This window comes from Mobula birostris, chromosome 2, assembly GCF_030028105.1.
Source record: "Mobula birostris isolate sMobBir1 chromosome 2, sMobBir1.hap1, whole genome shotgun sequence".
NCBI lineage: Eukaryota > Metazoa > Chordata > Chondrichthyes > Myliobatiformes > Myliobatidae > Mobula > Mobula birostris.
Genome location: NC_092371.1, coordinates 35530422 through 35553604, shown reverse-complemented (window position 1 = coordinate 35553604; position 23183 = coordinate 35530422).

The window sequence follows — 23183 nt, the reverse complement described above, 5'->3', positions numbered from 1 at the left end:
ACTCAATATCAGTAAGACCAAAAACTGATTGTCGACTCCAGAAAGGTTAAGCTGAAGGAGTACACACCAGTGCTCAAGCAATTAGAAGTGGAAAGATGTTTCTGTAAGAAGAAAGAAGAAGAAGAAGATCTTTCTGTAAGAAGAAAGAATAATAAACTTAGTACCTGGGTGTCAATATCTGAGGATCTAAACTGGACCCAACATGTCGATGCAGCTACAAATACGGCATAACAGCAACTATATATCATTCGGAGTTTGAGGAGATGTCATGTCACCTAAAACATTTGTAAATTTCCTTAGTCAGCTTCTTCTTGGATGCTAGCCTCCATGGTATCCAGAACATCTTCAAGGAGCGATGCCTCAAAACGGTGGCATCCATCACTAAAGACCTCCATCACCCAGGACATGCCCTCTTCGCATTGCTACCAACAGGAAGGAGGTGCAGAAACCTGAAGGCATACTATCAATGATTCAGGTATAGCTTCTTCCCCTCTGTCATCAGATTTCTTGGACATTGAACCCATGAACACTACCTCACTACTTTTTTTATTTCTATTTTTTGCGCTACTTATTTAATTTAACTATTTAATGTAAATGTAACATATACATGTGTGTGTGTGTGTGTGTGTGTGTGTGTGTTAAATATTAAATATAAGCATATACTTACAGTCATGGGGAAAACGTACAGATACCTTACAGGCTGTGGTGGGAATTGAACCCCGGTTGTTGGTACTGTAAAGTGTTGTGGTAACCACTACACTACTGTGCCACGATTCTGATTAGCTAAGATTGCTGTCCAACCCTAACATTTAAAAATGCTCTGGGTTGCATTGCTATTAGGGTGGAGTACTTGGTGGAATTGAAAGGCATATTCCTCAATGAAGGTAGATAACAAGATTGTATTTGAAGTGGAAAATAGGTTCTTCATAAATTGAGTCAGTTAAAATTGGAGTGGAGAGAAGATTTGGGTTTGAAAATAGGGTTAGTAAGATTTGGGATAAGTGAGTTCAAAGGGCAATACAAACATGATGAAAATTGTTGAAGATCCAGACATGAATCGATTGTAACATTTGAACTCCTTGCATAATGCATGAATGTCTATACATCAACACCTTATTGACTCAGTGACCCAGCAGAAAGATCACAGCATTATCTTCTCAGTTGTCCTCACCTGAATTCTTCACAGAGAAGATCTATTGCAAAGCACAAATAAACATCATTCCGCATCGCAGAACTTCTGAACAATTCTGACTTTCAATATACATTCAGTATTATTCAAAATTATTGAATGAACCTTAGAAATTACTGAAACTTAAAGAAACTAAATATTTTTAAGACTTTAAAGTACTTAAAACAATGATATCTACAACATAACAAATTAAAACATTTTCAAGTGATTTTGAAAAAATGACTTTTTTTTTAATTTAATAAAACTTGGTAACTACAAATTTGTAAAAGGGTGTTAACATAAGGTCAAATATACTTAAGGTGGATAAGTTATCAGATTCAGATGGAATATATTTCAAGCTACTGAAGGTACTAAAAGTCAAAATTGAGAAGGCAGTGCAATTTTCTTCTGTAGTCAGCAGGAGTGATAGCTGGATAATGTTACAGACTTTATAAAAACACTCGTGGGTGAATGTATGCCCACAAAATCAATCAGTTTTCCTCAACCAGAAGCCCGAGATGAACCAAGAGATTCATAATTTTCTGAGGACGAGATCAGTAGCATTCAGAACTGGCAATCCAAGAAAGGAGAACAGGTATGACCTCTGGAGAGCCATCTCAAATGCAAAGTGGTAACTCCGGACTAAATCTGAATTACAGAAGGACTGTGGCAGGGCTTAACGTACTACAAACCAAAACAAAGCAACATCAATGACAACAAAGTTTTGCTCCCAGATGAACTCAATGCCTTTAATGGTCACTTTGACAACTGAACGCGAAGGCACCTTCAGGAACCTCCATATTCCCACACTGTGCCTGTGATTTCTGACTCGGAGGCTGACATGACAGCATCCTTGGTGAAGGAACTAGCACAGATGGCTTATCTGGCCAAGTACTGAAGACCTGTGCTAATCAACTGGTTGGAGCATTTACGGACATCTTGAACATCTTGCTTTGGCAGTTTAAGGTACACACCTGATTTAAACAGGCGCCAATCATGCCAATGTCCAAAAAGAACATGGTAAACTGCCTCAATGCCTATCATCCAGAAGCATTTACATTCACTGTGATGGAATGCTTTGAGATTCGTCATGAATGCTTAACTGAGGAACAACGTAGATCTGCACCAGTTTGTCTACCATCACAACAGGTCAATAGCAATAGACAATAGACAATAAGTACAGGATTAGGCCACTTGGCCCTTCAAGCCAGCACTGCCATTCACTGTGACCATGGCTGATCATCCACAATCAGTATCCAGTTCCTACCTTATCCCCATAACCTTTGATTCAGGTATTTTAAGAGCTCTATCCATCTCTTTCTTGAAAGCATCCAGAGACTTGGCCTCCACTGCCTTCTGGGGAAGAGCATTCCACATATCCACCACTCTCTGGGTGAAAAAGTTTTTCCTCAACTCCGTTCTAAATGGCCTACCCCTTATTCTTAAACCGTGGCCTTTGGTTCTGGACTCACCCATCAGTAGGAACATGCTTCCTGCCTCCAACGTGTCCAATCCCTTAATAATCTTATGTTTCAATCAGATCCCCTCTCATCCTTCTAAATTCCAGTGTATACGAGCCCAGTCGCTCCAATCTTTCGACATATGACAGTCCTTCTATCCCAGGAATTAACCTTGTGAACCTACGCTGCACTCCCTCAATAGCAAGAATGTCCTTCCTCAAATTTGGAGACCAAAACTGCACACAATACTCCAGGTGTGGTCTCACCAGGGCCCTGTACAGCTGCAGAAGGACCTCTTTGCTCTTATACTCAATTCCTCTTGTTATGAAGGTCAGCATGCCATTAGCTTTCTTCACTGCCTGCTGTATCTGCATGCTTGCTTTCAGTGACTGACATACAAGAACACCTAGATCTTGTTTTACTTCCCCTTTTCCTAACTTGACTCCATTTGGATAATAATCTGCCTTCCTGTTTTTACTACCAAAGTGGATAACCTCACATTTATCCACATTAAACTGCATCTGCCATGCATCTGCCCACTCACCCAGCCTGCCCTAGTCACCCTGAATTCTCATAACATCCTCCTCACATTTCACACTGCCACCTAGTTTTGTGTCATCTGCAAATTTGCTAATGTTACTTCATCTAAATCATTAATGCATATTGTAAACAGCAGCAGTCCCAGCACTGAACCCTGTGGTACCCCACTGGTCATCGCCTGCCATTCTGAAAAGGACCTGTTAATCGCTACTCTTTGTTTCCTGTCAGCCAGCCAATTTTCAATCCATGTCAGTACTCTGCCCCCAATACCATGTGCCCTAATTTTGCCCACTAATCTCCTATGTGGGACTTTATCAAAGGCTTTCTGAAAGTCCAGGTACATTACATCCACTGGCTCTCCCTTGTCCATTTTCATAGTTACATCCTCAAAAAATTCCAGAAGATTAGTCAAGCACAATTTCCCCATTGTAAATCCATGCTGACTCAGATCCATCCTGTTACTGCTATCCAAATGTGTCGTAATTTCATCTTTTATAATTGACTCCAGCATCTTTCCCACCACTGACATCAGGTTAACCGGTCTATAATTCCCTGTTTTCTCTCTCCCTCCTTTCTTGAAAAGTGGGACAACTTTAGCCACCCTCCAATCCACAGGAACTGATCCTGAATCTATAGAACATTGGAAAATGATTACCAATGCGTCCACGATTTCTAAAGCCACCTCCTTAAGTACCCTGGGATGCAGACCATCAGGTCCTGGAGACTTATCAGCCTTCAGACCCAATAGTCTATCCAACACCATTTCCTGCCTAATATAAATTTCCTTCAGTTCATCCATTACCCTAGGTCCTTTGGCTACTATTATATCTGGGAGATTGTTCGTGTCTTCCCTATTGAAGACAGATCCAAAGTACCTGTTCAACTCGTCTGCCATTTCCTTGGTCCCCATAATAAATTCACCCATTTCTGTCTTCAAGGGCCCAATTTTAGTTTAAACTATTTTTTTTTTCCTTTTCACGTACCTAAAGAAGCTTTTACTATCCTCCTTTATATTCTTGGCTAGTTTACCTTCATACCTCATTTTTTCTCTGCGTATTGCCTTTTTAGTTATCTTCTGTTGCTCTTTAAAAGTTTTCCAGTCCTCCAGCTTCCCACTTGTCTTTGCTATGTTATACTTCTCTTTTATTTTCATACTGTCCTTTACTTCCATTGTCAGCCACGGCCTCCCCTTACTCCCCTTAGGATCTTTCTTCCTCTTTACAATGAACTGATCCTGCACCTTCCGCATTATTTCCAGAAACACTTGCCATTGCTGTTCCACTGTCATCCCTGTTAGGGTATTGTTCCATTGAACTTTGGCCAGCTCCTCCCTCATAGCTCCATAGTTCCTTTTGTTCAACTGTAATACTGACACTTCCGATTTTCCCTTCTCCCTTTCAATTTGTAGATTAAAACTTATCATATTATGGTCACTACCTCCTAATGGCTCCTTTACCTCGAGGTCCCTGATCAAATCCGGTTCATTGCACAACACTAAATCTAGAATTGCCTTCTCTCTGTTAGGCTCGAGTACAAGCTGTTCTCAGAATCCATCTCGAAGGGACTCCACAAACTCCCTCTCTTGGGGTCCAGTACCAACCTGATTCTTCCAGTCTACCTGCATGTTGAAATCTCCCATAACAACTGTAGCATTACCTTTGCTACATGCAAATTTTAACTCTTGATTCAACTTACACCCTACATCCAGACTACTGTTTGGGGGCCTGTAGATAACTCCCATTAGGGTCTTTCTACCCTTAGAATTTCTCAGATCTATCCATACTGACTCTACGTCTCCTGATTCTATGTCCCCTTCTCAAGGAACTCAATATCATTCCTCACCAACAGAGCCACCCCACCCCCTCTGCCTATCAATCTGTCCTTTCGATAGGATGTATACCCTTAAATATTCATTTCCCAGGCCCTATCCACTTGAAACCATGTCTCTGTTATTCCCACAACATCATACTTGCCAATTTCCAACTGTGCCTCAAGCTCATCTACTTTATTTCTTATACTCCATGCATTCATATAATACTTTTAATTCATTACTCCCCTCCCCTTGCATATCAATTCCTATTTCACTTGGCCATACTGTACGATCCCTTCTTGAGCTTTCTGCTCCATTGATTCTGTTGTCTTTCTTAACTTTTCTTATTCTCACTTTTCCTTTATCTCCATCCTTATGTTTCCAGTTCGACCCCTCCCCCCCACTACTTAGTTTGAACACACCCGTGTTGCAGTGGCAAACCTGCCTGCCAGAATGCTGGTCCCCGGCCTATTAAGGTGCAACCCGTCCCTTTTGTACAATTCATCCTTGCCCCAGAACAGATCTCAGTGGTCCAAGAATGTAAATCCTTGCTTCCTGCACCAATTCCTCAGCCACACATTCAGATCCATTATCTCCCCGTTCCTGCCCTCTCCAGCATGAGGAACTGGAAGCAAATTAGAGAAAACCACCCTGGAAGTCTTGCTTTTCAGCCTTCTTCCAAGTTCTGAAGTCACGCTGTAGAATGTCTTTTCTCTTCTTCCCCACGTCATTTGTGCCGACCTCTGGCTGATCACCTCCTCCCTTGAGGATGTCCTGCAATCAGTCCATGATGTCCTGGATCCTGGCACCAGGGAAGATACACACCATGCTTAAATCTTGCCTGTTACCGCAGAAATTCCTTTCTGTACCTCTAACTATGGAGTCCCTTACTACCACGGCTCTGCCTGGCGTCTGTCTCCTCGGCTTTGCTTCAGCACCAACTTTTGACTCGCAGACCTGACCACCTCTCAGGCTGGCAGTGTCTTCTGTCCCGACAGCTTCCAAAAGCGTGAGCCTGTTTACATCCCCCGGGGTCTCCTGTACTTCAAGCATCTTTTCCTTCCTCATCGACGCCCCCCCCCCCCACCCCGCCACCTCTTCCAGATACCATTTTGCCGTCATTTAGCTCTGGAACATCAGGACAATGAAGATACATACATCAGGATGCTGTTCATTGACTGTGCCTCAACATTCAACATATTATCCACTCAAAACTAATCAATAAGATCCAAAAACTAGGTCACAATATCTCCATGTGGAACAGGATTCCTGATTTCCTCACTTGCAGATCCCAGTTAGTATGGATTGGCGACAACATTTCCTCCAAAATCACCATCAGCACAGCTGCACCATGAGACTGTGTACTTAGCCCCCTGCTCTACTTACTTTTCATACCTATGATTGTGTGGCTATGTACAGCTTCAATATCACTTTAATTTTGGTGATGACACCATTGTTATTGGCCAAATAAAAAGTGATTACCAGTCGGGATACAGCAGGGAGATAGAAATCTGTTTGGTGCCACAGCAGCATCTCACTCAACATTAGCAAAACAAAAGACCTGATCATTGACAACAGGAGGAAGAAGCCTGAGGTCCATAAGCCAGTCCTCATTAGGGGATCAGAGATGCAGAAGGTCAGTAATTTTAAATTTCTTGGTGTTATATCAGAGGATCAGTCCAAGGACCAGCACTTATGTGCCATCACAAAGAAGGCACAATAGCACCTCTGCTTTCTTAGAAATTTGTGTAGGTTCAGCATGCCATCTAAAACTTTGACAAAATTCTGTATTTGCATGGTGGAGAGTGTTCTGAATAGTTGCACCACAGCCTGGTATGGAAACACCAATGACAAAGCCCTCCCCCACCACTATGCACATTTACAAGGGTTCATGAACAGACCAAATACAAAAAGAGAAATAATGTATGAGATCATGAAAAGGCAATGTAACTTCATTGGACATGTGATAGGGAAAGAGGAGTTAGAATGCACAGTAATTATGGGAAAGATTGAAGGGAAAAAAGCAAGAGGAAGACAAAGACAAATGATGATGGAGACCGCAGCAAGAGAACTGGAAATGAATACCAATGAATTGATCCACTTGACCCGAAACAGGAGTGTGTGGGCCATGGCAGTCAAAACTCAAACTGGGCATGGCACCTGATGATGATGATGATAATGCAGACACAAGAAAGCAACATTCATCATCAAGTAACAACCATCTCTTCTTGCTTCTACTATCAGGAAGGAGGTACAAGAGGCCGAAGTCCCCGACCACCAAGTTCAGGAACAGTTGTTACCTATGATCATCAGGCTCTTGAACCATTGCAGAAAACTTTACTCACCTCAACTCTGCACTGATTCCACAACCTACAGACTCACTTCTAAGGACTCAATAATTCATGTTCTCAGTTTTATATATTTATTTATTTGCAATAGTTGTCTTCTCTTGCACCTTGGTTGTTTGCTAGTCATTATCAATGTATAGTATTTTTGTTTCATAAATTCAAATGAATTTCTTTATTTTTCTGTCAATGCCTGCAAGAAAATGGATCTCAAATAGCAAATGGTGACATATACATACTTTGATAATAAATTTACTTGGAAATTGACTTTGAGTTTCTACCATTGCATTACAGAAAGGATGTGAAATGACAAATATATGGACAGACTTCAGGAAGTCTGATAATTCTCCTCATAGAAGATCAGGTTAGGAGACAACTTGATGGTGGTTTTCAAAATCTTAAGGTGTCAGGACAAAGGTAACAAAGAAAAATTGCTGCTTTTGACATGGTATCAATAGTTAAAAGGCAGATATAAAGTGACTGTCTAATAAACCAGGATTTACACGAGAAAAACAATTTGCGTAGTACAATATTTATTTATTTGTTTACAGTTTACAGAGGTGGCGTGATGATGGCGCCAAACAGCAACTCCTTTGCTTGCATCTTCAGAAACAGCTCTATTTCCATTTTTAATATCTTTATTTTCCCTCTCAGTGCTCTTTTGAAGACTCTGACCTGGAGTTACACGCTGACTACAGTTCTTTGCTGGAATGGGACCCGCTCTTGGAGTTTCATAACTGGCCATTGTTGTTCAGCATGCCAAGGATTCAGCCTAAGAGTCTGGCTTGGCTTTGGAGGCCTAGGACCTCGGGGCTCTGGAGATGAACGGATCAAAGATCGGTGTCATGGCAGGAGACCCGTGTGTTGTCGAAGTGTTTGAATATCTATGGCTGTGTGCCCAGATCTTTGGGCACAGAGCTTAAAAAAAAGCGATGTAATGGACTTTTAACATCGTAAACCAGAGAGTTGTTGTTATATCTTCCCGTTCACTGTGAAAATGGAAGCACCTCTTTCTCCCTTATTAGGGAGAGAGAGAGCCTATGTTATGTTGAAAACCAGGTTGAATGCAAAGTCTTTGTGGTAACTGTAGGTCTGTGTCTTTGCTGTTACTTTGCTCACACTTGAGTGTTCGGTGGTGGGTGCCAATGCTTTTTTTTGCTGGTGGGATGAGGGACGATTGTTGTTTGCTGCCGCTTACATGTGGGAGGGAGGGGAGCTGGGGGAGACTTTGGGGTTCTAACATTTACCTGTCGTCCATTCTTTGGGGCACTCCTTTGTTTTTGTGGATGGTTGCGAAGGAAAAAGCATTTCAGGATGTTTATTGTATACAATCCTCTGACATTAAATGTACTTTTGAAACCTTTTGTAACCTTTGAAGTTTTGAGATACAGCACCGAATAAGCCCCTCTGGCTCTTTGAGCTGCACCATCCAGCACCCACCACCCCCCGCCCCACCCCCCGCCTCACCCCCGATTTAACCCTAGCATAATCACAAGACAATTCACAATGATCATGATCTGGAATTCACTGTCAGAAAAAAAAATAGCAGATTAATTCATGACTTTCAAAAGGACAATTAGATAGATACTTAAGAGAGCAAAGTACTATACAATAAGAACAACTGGACTGCTCTTACAGAGTGCTATCGCTGTATTGCCTTCTTGAAGGCTAAATTTCTCATGTTGATTTCTATACTTTCTCAAGATATTTATTTTTGTGCTTCCTTCTCAATGTATTTATTCATAGCCCTAACAAGAAAAAATTGAAGGAGGAGGTTAATTCTAAGAAACATGTCATGCCTGTAGTGTAACAGATATATTGTCACTTACTGAATTGGTTCCATTCAGTTGTGAGGTTTCTCACTATTTATGGATCTTCTTCAGAAGTATTAGATAGCTAGAGTAACCCTCTTAAATTAATCCTGTTCTCATGACTGCCTTCATGCTCCTATATTCAGCTACCACTATTAGCAGTTATGGCTGCCGGTTTCTACATCTATTGCAATGACTGAGAAACAGTGGTTACATTACTTCAAGCTATCATTTCCCATTAGTGTCATCAAAATGATTGCAATTTGTATATGTCAATTTGAGCCAAAATTAGAATGCTCATTTTATTCAAAAGGTACTAAATAAGGGGACAAAATTTGCATTAATAATTCGGCCACAAGATTGTCTTTGTACTGTGTTGTTTGTAAGCTATGAGAGCCAAATTAGTTCCAGTAAGGTGTGATGACCAATGCATTTGCACCATGGGTCTGACTGGAGACAGTATTAATGAGAGCATTGATGTGCATGATACTGCTGGCAGATGGATATCCTCCAAGTTACAAAATGTGATGTCAGTCAAAGTTCCGTGTTTACAAACCCTGTGCTGCCAAATTGGAGCTCAGCCCAGCTCTTCTATGTTCAGCAGTAAAAAGAACATTCCAGTAGCACAAATTCAAAAACATCATTAACATTTGCAAGTTAATTGCTGATTATTAGCAATAACCAGTCAATAGACACCAATCTGTCAGTGTTTGTTCTTTTCTCAGCTTCTTTAGAGAGCTCTGGTCTACTGGGAGGATTACACCATGCTGTGATGCATTTGCTCTTGCCTTCAGTTTTTGGTAGAAACAACTTTTACTTCCAGTAAGTTAGTGGCTTATTCAGTCACAGCGGGTCAACAAGAAGTGCTACTGTCCCATTTAAATGTATTTTTAATGATTACAAGATCCTGCTATACATTAAGAACTTAAAGTACTGCAGGTACCCCAAAAGCGAGCTGCTGGTTGGTGGAGAAAATGAAGGAGCTGCACATGGTGCTGCTGTCTGTGTCGAAGGAGGTGCATAGTCTACGAGCAAGTGACAGTCTTGGTCACTTCTCTTGTGATCGCAAGATCCTGTTGGACATCATTAATGTGGAAGACTGCAAGTTTGATTCACTGATTTTTTTTTAGCGGAGAGCAGGGGAAAATGGTGGGGGAACTGCAAGGCCTCAGTTATAGTGAAGACTTGGCGTCAAGCTGCGGTGTCATCTGGTTACAGCCACCAGCAGAGAGGCGTTGAAGCCAGTCTGTACCACCAAGATCAGTGTGTCACGGCATCCGGGCTGGAGTCAGGGCTGTCCCCATGCCCCACTCCCAGTGTTCGCTCAGCAGAGAACAAGCTCTCTGTTGTGGTGAACTCCAGATTACTGCGGCATTGATGGACTCTTCTCTTGTGTGGCTGTCTGCATCTTATTAATGTGCTTGCTTTATGTACTTGTCCATGCTATATGTGCTATGTGTACTGCGTGAGTTTTGGTACTTTGTTTTGCACCTTGGCCCCAGAGTAACCCCAGCACATTTGGCTGTATTCATGAGAATTCATGTATGGTTGAATGATTATTAAACAGAAACTGAATTAAATTTTGTTGCAAGGACCTTGAGTCTTTACCATTGACATTCACACACTTTTCCTACTCCATCCCTGAATTTCTTCTTTAGCATCTCCCCTCCTATCCCGACTACCTCACACCTTCCTTCAGAACACCACCCATCAACACTTAAAGCCCCTTCATTCTCTTTTCCACTCTCCAAATTTGGCCCATCTTCCTTTCCGCACTCACTTTTTCTCACGGCACTTATTGTCCAACTCTTCCCTACATCCTCCATCAGTCTCTATAAAGTCTTGGGACAGCTGACCTATATTTGCACCATCACTGAGCATTTCACAATCAGTAAAGGGCCACACTAGGGTGAGGGATGGTTAATATTGACAGACCTATGTTAGTAGACTCATTACCATTCCCAGTTGCTCACCTGTCCCTCCACAATTGCACGACTGCACCCCAACTGTTCACACTGCTGACCATGGTTCTCGTCACACCTCTGTCCTGCAACCACACCCAGCCATGCTCCTCATCCTGGCTTCAGTTCAGACACCCCCTGCGTTTTGCTCACTCACATCCACTCCCACACTCCCAGCCTATTCTTGTCCATACCCTTCGCCCCAATCCTGCTTCTGATCATGCCGCATCCCCGTTACCCATCACCCTACAGCCTTTGAATGTCTGTGGAAAGATCATTTGAAGACCAAAACTTCAATCTTGGCATAAAGTTGAAAGTCCACTACTTAATAGTGATCCTTGACCTCTTTTGCTTTTCTAAAGCATGAGCTACTTGTAGCAGGCACCATAAGCCCCTAACAGACGAGAACAGACTTGGCTCTGGAAAATTCTCCAGACCCATTAGTGTAAGCAAACCAGCATCAGTGTCATCTCATAGGTCAATATTACTAACACTAATGACTTAATTATGCTCAGTTAGCTCCCATAGGCAGTCCATTTTGTTAGCATGCATCATTCCAAGCTCCATCACGGCAAGCAATTACCATGTAGTCAGAGGAACCATATCAAGAATATACTCAAAGTCACTGCAGATACTGAAATTAATTAACCTATCTATGAAGCCTAGGTGAATCTTTACCTCAGCAATATTTAAAAGTTATGACAGTAAATGTAAATGATTTTTAAAAGGCAGAAAATATTGCAGATTTTTTAAAAAGATGGGCTTATTTAAACACATGTTAAGATGCTAAGATATAATTAAGTTTAAATTAAGTAACTGGCTCCAAATCTCCTGATCAGAAATCCTCATTCAAACTAATTTCAAATCTAAGCTAATGGCTTGTCTGACTTGTCACAGAGAGGGCAATTCCCTTGTATTTCTCTGTGTGGAGTCCAATGACGCGGTCGCAAATGCAGTTGAATCTGTCCCTCAAGTAAGTCATGCATATATTTTTAAAAATCGTTGCTGTATTCTTCAAACTACAGCAAACTTAAATTTGAAGCAATACATCAGAAAGTGGTAGATAATATCAACAGAATATTGATGGTCAGCATTGTCTCTTTGGGCTGTGGGATGTGCTTCCATGATGTATCACTCGATAACTCTAATATTGAAGATCTTTTTTTAATTAGCTCTGTGGTTTTCCTCAGATGCTTTTTCCATTCCAACAACTCCTTTGCCCCAAAGCCCAGTTGATTAAAGTCTGTCTCAATTCATAGGATAATTTGACTATGACTGCAAGCTCAATTTCACACTACTGAAGATTTACCAAATATTCTTCAAAGCTGTAGGTTTGTCTTAACTTTTGTATTGGCTGTCATGATGCAATAATATTTTTCACCCCAGTTGATTTTAGACCTTTTCATTGCTTGTATTTAATCTTCTAAGTGTTTCCTATCTCTTTGAGCTTATACTATTGGACTACTGTATGTTGAGTGAATGTGAAAGATATATGTTAGAGAGGAGGGGTAATTTTGAATGTCTACATATAATTACACCTGTTTTATTGTTCCTCAAACAGAATCCCTAATTACCGAGGGAAATGAATCCTACACAGCAGCATGACCATGTGTGTAGTATATTATTTCCAAACCCTACCTAACTGCATAACCTGCAGTTTGAAGAGCTTCATTACTATTCAAGAAGCTGCTGAGAATAACAAAATTCATTCCTCAGTTGAAACATCATCTATCAGAATGCGTCCTTGGAGACCAAGACACTGTTGTTCAGCCCCAAACAGCACAGTATGAGCAATAAATCTCTGTGCTGGCTGTCAAAATTGTGTTGTTAGAGGACTGCAAATCTTAACTGAAGACTCAGGACACCTGTAAATGCCAGGGCACGATAGCAGTGGTTGATCTATAATTATTGTTAGGCAATCATTAATAATGTTAGAACTATAGATATTCATTAAAATATCTATAATGCATGCAGCTAATAAATAACCACATCTTAAATGTAATTCTTTCGTGATTTTTATAGATTCTATTTTACTATTCTGTAACATGAACTGGTATCAAATTTTCATTGCAAAGTAGCTCCAGTTTGAAGATAATTCTTATTGTAGATTTTGCCGGAATACTGTTTTGTAATTGTTTGGAGATTACTAGCATTTCTATTCCAGTTTTATACACTTTCAGTTAAAGTATTTTTTTTAACTTTTAATCTAAAATATGCACAATCCGGTGTTTAGTCAACTGATGGACCGGCTTCTATTATTTCTAATTGCACCATTTAACTTTGCTCTGGTATATCAGCTTGGAAAGGAAGACATTTGAAATAGATTTGTCAAATTGACTGATTATATTTGAAGGACTTAAGGCTCCCAGAGGCACAATGTAAGCACCTTCTGTTTTAAGATGCACCTTCTTAACTTACTATCTGAATTTTTACGTTGCTCATTCACATTTTCGTAACACTGCATTGTTATTGCTGTGGAATAAAATTGTAATCTGAAAATGCTTATATAATGGTTTTACATTTGCCTCAACAACACAGAAAGATTTGAGACTTTTTACAAAAGTTATAAAAACATAGATTAAAAAAAAATAAATTATCGTGATTTCTTATATTAATCATTGTCTTTTGTGACATGACGTGGAAAAAATGTCTTCCAGGAGATTTATCCCTAATCTACAGCATTAACATTGTTTATAGCAGCAAAAGGACATTATATTTTGTTTCTGAATTTCTTTCTGTTGACTGATGTTTCTATGCAGTGCATTTAGTGTTGCTGTCTGGGAATGAACTTCAGTGCATATGAACCAAATCTGCCCTCTAAGGTAGCAATAAATGTTTCAAAAGGACTGAAGAGAAGGATGCTAAGCTTGATGTCCAAGCCAACATTATTGCTTAATAAAATCCAGCAAATTGGCCATCTGATTGTTGTCTGGCTAAGTCTAATGTACACAAATAGCAACACTAACCTGACTTCAGGAATGATTCAACTAGAAAATCAATAGACCTTGAGACAGAAAGAGAAAAGCAGCTGAAGTATCTCTATCAATAAACTGTAAAATAATTGCAGCAATGAGAAAAGATCTGGCCCAGATGATCAAGATATAGAATCAGTTTGGATGGATATTCAAAGTAACAAGGGAAAACAGTCACTGAAGGAAGTAGATTATAGGTAGAAGCTAGCAGAAGCTAGACTGTAGCATGGGTTTCAGTTTGACAGCGTGAAACATTTATGAATCTACTTCTTTTAAAGCAATAACTCCCTTTAGCACTATGTACGATTTGTTGTCTGCACATGCCCATTGATCTGTTGTCTACACAGGCCTAATGATTGCCCTCTCTCTCTCGCTGCAGTGTAAATACACCAGTTAAAGACATCAAGACATCTCCCGCGTGTGAGTTTTTTTATTTTAATTGATACATAGTTGCACAGACACAACAAATTGGCAACGAGTACAAACATGAATGTTAGAAAGATATCACAAACTGCATGAATAGTTATGGGACGAAACAGTGAAAGGAAAGAGTTAAACAGTATGGAGTAGCCCATCATGGATGTTAACAAAGGGACACATGAGTACACTGCATAGTGCACACTGAAAGATTCACAACCAATAAAGTTAAAATGAAAATAATGTTCCAATGGCTTTAGTCAGAAAAGTTGATGAATTTCATGATACTAATGGAGGCTGGGAGTCATTTATTGAAAGGGTTGAACTGTTTTGTAAGGCAAGCGACGTGGATGAGCAAAAGAAAGCTCCCCACACTTCTTAGCTTTATGTGTGCAAGGACATAGTATCTTATGCAACCTATCAACCTCTGAAAAGCCAGCAAGCAAGACAATTGATGAAATTGTTACAATTTTACAAAATCACTTCAGCCCTAAACCACTAGCAATAGCTGAGACATTTGAATTTTACAAAAGGAGACAGTCAAAGGATGAAAGCATTGCTGAATACATTGCAGAATTGCACAAACTTTCCTAGTACTGTGATTCTAGAGGTGGACTTTCTGATGCATTAAGGGACAGGCTTGTTTGTGGCATGTATAGTCAAAGCACTCAAACGAAGCTAGTGGCAGAAAGAGACCTAACCTTAGAATGGGCATTGACCATTGCAATATCATTAGAGACTGCAGCAAAGGATGCTACAGAACTACAGAAAAGGAGTTTAGAATGTGAAATGCACAAAACATCTCTGAATAGTGCAAAAAGTCAAAATTGTTATCGACATAGCAAATCCTCACATGATGCAAATTACTGTTGGTTCAAAGAAGAAGTTTGCGGTAAGTGTCACAGGCAATGTCTCATAGAGTGAGTGTGTGTAAGGCAGACAAAAAGCACAACCAAAGAGAAACATCACACCGAGAGAAAAGTCTCATGCATAAAACTAAGCAAATGCATAAAGTGACCAAATGTGAAATAAACAACACAGAGAAGAGAAAATCTGCAGAAGCTGGAACAACACAGAGTTTGATAAAGGTGAGCTGTCATGCCTAGAACTGCACAGTATTACTGAAGTAGATCACAAAATCACATGCATCACAATAGATGAATGTGGTGTAAACTGAAAATAAACCTGGATACAGGGTCAGGTTTATCTACAAAGTTTGTATAATATCAGAGGCTAACTACAGCAGACTGCTTTCAAAGCTACCATTAGAGAAGACCTCAGTGATACTAAGGACCCACACAGGCAAAAAAGTGTCTCCCAAAGAGAAAATGAAACTGAATATGATGTATGGAGGCTAAACATAGCAACTAGAGCTTTATGAATTGAAATTGGAGGGCCAGCGGTTTTGGGTGTGAATGGTTGAGAAAAATCCAACCAGACTGGCAATCAGTCAAAGCTCTCAATGTGGCATCAACAAGGAACTGCAGCCCATATGAGACTGGCACAGCTACTTAATGCTAATGAGAATGTTTTTGAGAAAGGTATTGGTAAACTCAAAGGCATGAAGGCCAGAAGTGAACTGGATGAAACAGCAACACCAAGATTGCGTAAAACATGTCCAGTGTCTTATGCACTACATCTTAAAGTTGATGCTGAACTTCAGAGCTTGGTGACATCTGGAATTCTCTCCAAAGTTGAGTGGAGCAGTTGGGCCATGTCCATTGTCCTGTTGATCAAGAAAGGGAAGCCTGGAACCATTTGCATATGCAGGGACTTCAAATCAAGCATCAGCCCAGTACTGCATACTGCGAAATATCCCCTGCTGCAAATAGAAGACATTTTTACATCTTTGGCAGGTGGGGAGAGGTTTTCAAAGATTGACTTGTCACAAGCCTGTCTGCAAATGGAGATTGAGGAGTCAGTCAGGAAGTTCCTCACAACCAAGAGTCACGAGGGACTTTGTAATTGCCTTGCTCTTGGTGTCACATCTGCTCCAGCAATTGGGCAAAAAGCAGTAGATCAAGTGCTCTAAGTCATCCTGGGATTACAACGTTACCTCGATGGCATCATTGTGACTGGCAAGAATGATGACGAGCATCTCCTAAACTCTGGTTAAGTGTTACCAGGCTGAATGAGTATGGTCTGTGTGCAAAGAGAGAGAAATGTGAGTTTTTCAAGAATGACATTTTCCAAGAATATTGTGGACATGTCATTGACAAGCACTGCTTGAATAAATTTCACACAAGAGAAGATTGAAGCAGTGCTACAGGCACACAAAATGAAAACTGTGTCACAACTCAAGTCATACTTGGGCCTCGTAAACTACTTCCGCCAGGTTCTCCCAAATGTTGCTACAGAGCTGCACCCATTGAACTCTACTGTTACAGACAGGAGCAAAGTGGGACTGGTCAGAAAGATATGAAACAGTATTCAAGGAAACTAAGAGACTAATAACATTAGATGAACTGCTCACCCATTATGGTCCATCACTTCCCGTCAGACTGCCATGCAATGTGTTCCCATATGGCATTGGAGTTGTTTTTATGAAAGCTGGATCTGAACATCCGATTGCATTTGCATCAAGATCACTGACAAGTGCACAAGGCAACTACACACAGATTGACCAAGATGTCCTTAGTCTAGTATAGGGAATAAAGAAGTTCCACCACTTACTCTACATGCAAAAGTGACAGATCATCATCCCCTTGTGTCCCAGGAAGGGAATTCCAGTGATGTCTGTTACCCAGTTACATTGTTGGGCTGTGTTCCTCAGAGCCCGCTTTTAAAACATAGCGTTCAAGGGTACCAAACAACACAGCAAAGCTGACGGCTGGTCACATCTTCCACTGCTGGCAATTGAAAAAGAAAAGTCTTCATACTGTGACCCAGCAGAAGTGTTCCATACAGCATTGGTCGACCAGTTGCCAGTAACTAACTTGTAAATACAAAGAGAGACAAGGAATGACCCAACATTATCAGAAGTCTATGAAATCATCATGCAAGGGTGGCCAACTCATGGTAACCCCATGTTCCTAGAGTTCCCAGTAAGGTGAGACCAACTGCCCGTATGTCAAAAAATGCTGATGTATGGATCTCGTGTTATGGTTCCCTCTAAACTGTACACTAGCGTGTTAGAGAATCTGCATGAAGGACATCTGGGTATAGCTAAGATGAATAGTATCACCCAGAGCTAAGTGTGGTGGCTGGGAATAGATAAACAGATTGAAGACCTGGGCAAAAGCTGTTCATGATACCAAGAAGTTCAAAATGCATCCCCACAGTCACTGTTACATCTGTGAGAGTGGCCATCATCACTACGGCAAAGAGTAGTTATTGACTTTGCAAGACCATTCATGGACTCCATGTTTCTGATTGCTGTGGATACTCATTCAAGGTGACTGGAGGTTATACCAATGAAGTCAACCATCTCAGCAAAGACCGTCTCCATTCTGAGGACTATCTTCACTGGAAATAACTTACCAGAACAAATTGTGAGTGACAATGGACCACAATACACATCAGAAGAATTTCAACTGTTCGTGAAGGAAAATGGCATCAGACATTTGAATTTAGCTCCTCACCAGCCAGCAATGAATGAGTTAGTGGAAAGATTTATCCAAACCTTCAAAAAGTCCATTAAAGTGATGGACAAGGAGCATATTTCTCTACAGCACAAGCTGGAGAACTTCCTTTTTATGTATTGGAACTCTGTTCATATGATGACAAATCAAACACCTGCAATGCTGTTCATGAGCAGGAATCTGAGATCTTGCATAGACCTCCTGAAGTGAGATCTAAGGAGGGAAGTGCAGAATAAACAGTTCAGCCAGTTGCCAGGTGGATCAACAAGGAGGTTCAAAATTGAACAGGAAATCTTAGCCGGGTGATTATCAAGAAGACAAGCGGACACCCAGTAGGATAGCTACGAAGAACTAGACCACTGATGTACACAGTGGATGTTGGAGATCATACATGGAAACGTCATGTAAACCAGATACTAGATGCACAACCGAAGAACACACCTGAGTCAACTGCATCCAACAAGATGGACAAATTACAATCACCGGACTTACCTCTCAGTGATGATCATGTCACTAACAGCAACATGACACAGGAAATTGAGAACATTGTCATTGACAAGACACCTGCCAAACCTGGTTCTGCTCCACAGGTCCAGAAGCACTATCCTGAAAGAAAAAAGAGCACCACCCAAAAGACGGAATCTTTAGAACTGTGACTTTAGTTGTGGACTGTTATTGTGAAAGCATGTTTATTTGAATATGGTTTGATAAAGGGAAATTGAATGTTTTGTAGATATTCAGTTTTATATTACATTAATCTAAAGAGGGAGGAAGTGTAATGTATGGATCAATGTCTTTTAAAGTAATGACTTCCCTTAGCGCTATGTATGATCTGTCATCTACACATGTGTATTGTTCTGTTGTCTACACAGGCCTATTGATCCCTTTCTTTCTTTCTCTGCAATGTGAATACACCAGTTAAAGCTATCTCCCATGTGTACATTTTTAAAATTTTATTTGATATTCAGTTGCGAAGATGCAACAAAACAAGTTTGGAGTTAAAACCTTAAACTTTAAATAAAGGTAATTACTAATGTACAAAGGCAGAGTTGACTAAAATATACTGAAAATACAGTGCCTTGAAAAAGTATTCGGCAAACAATGCTTTGTTCACATAAATTACAACCAGGGATTTTAAACAATTTAGCTGAGTATTTTTATTTGTAAATCGTATGCTTCTTTTTTCACAATAAAGCCCAAAAACCAGGGAAATTGTAAAGCATGAGAATCTAAAAATTCAAAAATTGAAACGTTAGCACATCAAAAGTATTCAGCCCCCTTTGTTCACTACTTGTTTGAACCACCTCTCACAGCTATCACAGCGATTGTCATTTTGGATAACTCACTATTAGCTTTGCACAATGTCATGGAGTAAGGTTTGCCCACTCCTCCTTGCAAAATTTCTCAAGCTGTGCCAGGTTACATGGGGAGCAGTGGTGGATAGCAATCTTGAAGTCCTACCAGAGATGTTTGATAGAGTTAAAGTCAGGATTCTAACTAGGCCACGAAAGGACATCAATTTTCTTTATTTGAAAACACTCCATAGTTGCTCTGACGGTGTGCTTTGGGTCATTGCCTCGCTGAAAGATAAATTTCCTTCCCAGCCTAAGCTTTCTAGCAGAAGCTAGCAGGTTTTTATATAGGATCCCTGTGTATTTAGCAGCATTCATCTTCCCATCAATCCTGACCAGATTTTCAGTCCCTACTGTGGAAAACATCCCCACAACACGATGCTACCTCCACCATGCTTCACAATAGGGATGGTGTTCCCTGACTAATGCCCAGTATTAGATGTACTCGCTTAGTGTTGAGGCCAAAAACGTTCCACTTTTTTCTCACTCGACCACAATAGCTTCTTCCACATCTTTATATTATCTTCTAAGTTCCACTTTGCAAAGACCTTAAGGACAAGGATATGCTTTTTCAGCCAGGGTTTCTTCCTTGCTACTGTTCCATAAATACCTTTTTGTGCAAGGGTTTAGAAACTATGGAGCCATGAACTTCATTTCCAGTTGCAGCCGATGACTTTTGTAGCTCACCCAAAGCAACTGTTGGTGTCATGGTTGCCGCTCTTACAAGTGCTGTTCTTCTCTGGCAACATGTCCAACAGTATGGCAGATTTTCAACAGGCCAAACCAAAATGGAGACAAAAGAGCTTCAAAACAAGTCAGGGAAGTCATAATAGATAAGTTCAAATCTGGGGAAGGGTATAAAACTATCTCAAAAGCACTAAATATATCTCAGAGCTCAGAGCAGTCCATCGTGAAACCACAGCCACATTGCCTTTGTCAATTCTTATGAATTCATTCCACTGATTTTCTACATCAACAAATCGGATGAGTTGGAAATAAAATACAATATATTGTGCCTGAGAAAAGTTAGCATAGTAATCACAAAGAGGGTGAATACTTCTTCAGCCTCACAATTTTGATTTTTAATTTTTAGTAAATTGTTGACAGGTTTTGGAGTTATTATTTTGACTTGACATGATGCACAGTGTTTTGTAGATTAGCTCAAAATTCCTACTAAATAAATATATTCAAAATTTAGAAAATGGAACAGTAAAATCTGAAACTAGTTGTGGGAGCTGAATACTTTTTCAAACACTGTAAAGTAAAACTAAAATGTTCGTACAGTGCAGATAGATGTTTAAAATATCTATGCATTCTCTTTAGCCAAAAAAAATTAAGTTTCAGGCATGCAATCTCTCTCTGGAAGTCCTATTTTAACTTGATCTCCATCCTCTTGTTCACTTAATGAGTCTTCCAGTACGGAAACAGGCAGATCACTAAAGTGCACACAAATAACATGGAAACTTTTTGAAGAAAAATGTGCATTGATGGGAATTAATATTAAGATTAATGAGGCAATGATGAGCTGTGGGATTAACTTGAAAAACTTATTACTAATGACCTAGAAAAGGCAAAATGGTCTTCTTCTATTCAGAAAGTTTTCTACCAGACTGTAGCTCCTAATGAAATCAAGTTGACCTCTGATCATAATTTTACCCTCTCTTATCTCTGTGCACTTCCTTAGTCTTGGAAGGGAAGAAAAGAACAAGCATTAACATCTATTTTTAAACATAATCAGAGACAGTGATGTAAATGCAGAAAACAACAGCAATTTCTCGTGCATTTTTGTGTAATTGGGAAACCTCATTTACAATAGAGAGTGTAGCCAAGAACTTTGCTGCCCATGTCTCCCAGTCTCAGAACTTGATCTCTGTGTCATCCAACTTCACCAGAAAATGGGTCTATGTAGGTACTCTCATTGTTCTGCTCCTTGCCAATGTTAAACTTTTGATTGGAATCTGAATTTCAAAGAATGAACAAGAATAACCAATGTGGTCTCATAAGTTATTTGTAGGATGTGCACACTAGTATGGGTGAATGAAACAGAAAACTGAAGGCTTGAAGGCAATAATAATGAAGGGAGTCAAAAAAAAACCTAGTGTACTGTTAGTAGCAGAAAGAGGTCAGAATCAGAATCAGATTTATTATCAACAGCATATGTTGTGAAATTTGTTAACTTGACAGCAGCAGTTCAATGCAATACATAATATAGAAAGAAGAAAAAAAAAGTAAATCAAATGCAGTACAGTATATGTATATTGAATATTGTATATGTATACTAAAAATCATGCAAAAACAGAAATAATATAAATTAGAAAAGTGAGGTAGTGATCATGGGTTCAATGTCCATTTAGGAATCAGATGGCAGAGGGGAGGAAGCTGTTCCTGAATTGATGAGTGTGAGCCTTCAGGCTTCTGTACTCCTACCTAATGGTAACAGTGAGAAAAGGGCATGCCCTGGGTGTGGGGGGTCTTTAGTAATGGATGCTGCCTTTCTGAGACGCCGCTCCTTGAAGATGTCCTAGGTACTTTTTAGGGTAGTACCCAAGATGGAGCTGATTAAATTTATGACCCTCTGCAACATCTTTTCGTCCTGTGCTGCAGCAGCCCCCCCCCCACCCCATACCAGACAGTGATGCAGCCTGTCAGAGTGCTCTCCACAGTACATCTATAGAAGTTTTTAAGTGTTTTTATTGACATACCAAACTCCTAATGAAGTATAGTCGCTGTCTTGCCTTCTTGATAGCTGCATCAATATGTTGGGACCAGTGTAGAAAAATAACAAAAAGTTTTGTTAATTAGAGGGAGATAAACTGTGTGCAAAAGTACGAAATTAAACTGATTATACTCCAGAATCAAACTCATCCAGCTCCCATTAGTTGAGATGCTGCGTGCAGAAGGCACTTGTGTTAGTGTATGCTTGAAGGCAAAGCTCCAATCTACAGCTGACGTTTTTGCTGAAGAACATAAAAAGCTGGGCCTCACTCACAACACCTGTACCAACCAGTCCTTACTGCACCATACTACCCCCAGCAAAGTATTTAGAGATAGAGAATAGTAACTGGCCCCTCCTGTCCAATTACATCCATGTGACCAATTCACCTGCTACGTCTTTGGAACGAGGAAGGAAACCAGAACACCAGGAGGAAACACACATAGTCATGGGGAGAAAATGAAGACTTTTGTAGACATCAGCAGAAGTGAAGCTGGAACGCTGGCACTATAATAGCCTTATGTTAACCACGAAATACCTTCAGACTGAGACCCTGGACAACCTCAAAATGACCCCTCTGCAAAGGCAGACATCAGCGTTGAAATTCACCATCATCTGTAATGCATCAGTACAGATTGTGGTTGGTGAGGAAGCGATTAATATTTAGACCTAGCATAAATCTTGTGGTACGCTGTGAGGCAATGATCCAAGCTCTGCTATATAGTTCAATATCTAGAACATAGAACTTAGAAATCTACAGCACATTACAGGCCCTTCGGCCCACAATGCTCTGCTGACCATGTAACCTACCCTAGAAACTGCTTAGATTTCCTTACCACATAGCTCTCTATTTTTCTAAGATCCTTGTACCTATCTAGGAGTCTCTTAAACGATTCTATGGTATCTGCCAGCAGTGCATTCCATGCACCCACCAACCTGTGTGTGAAAAATTTACCTCTGACATTCTCCCTGTATCTACTTCCAAGCACCTTAAAACCCCCTTGTGTTAGCCATTTCAGCCCTGGGAAAAATGATCTGGATTATCTACAGCAG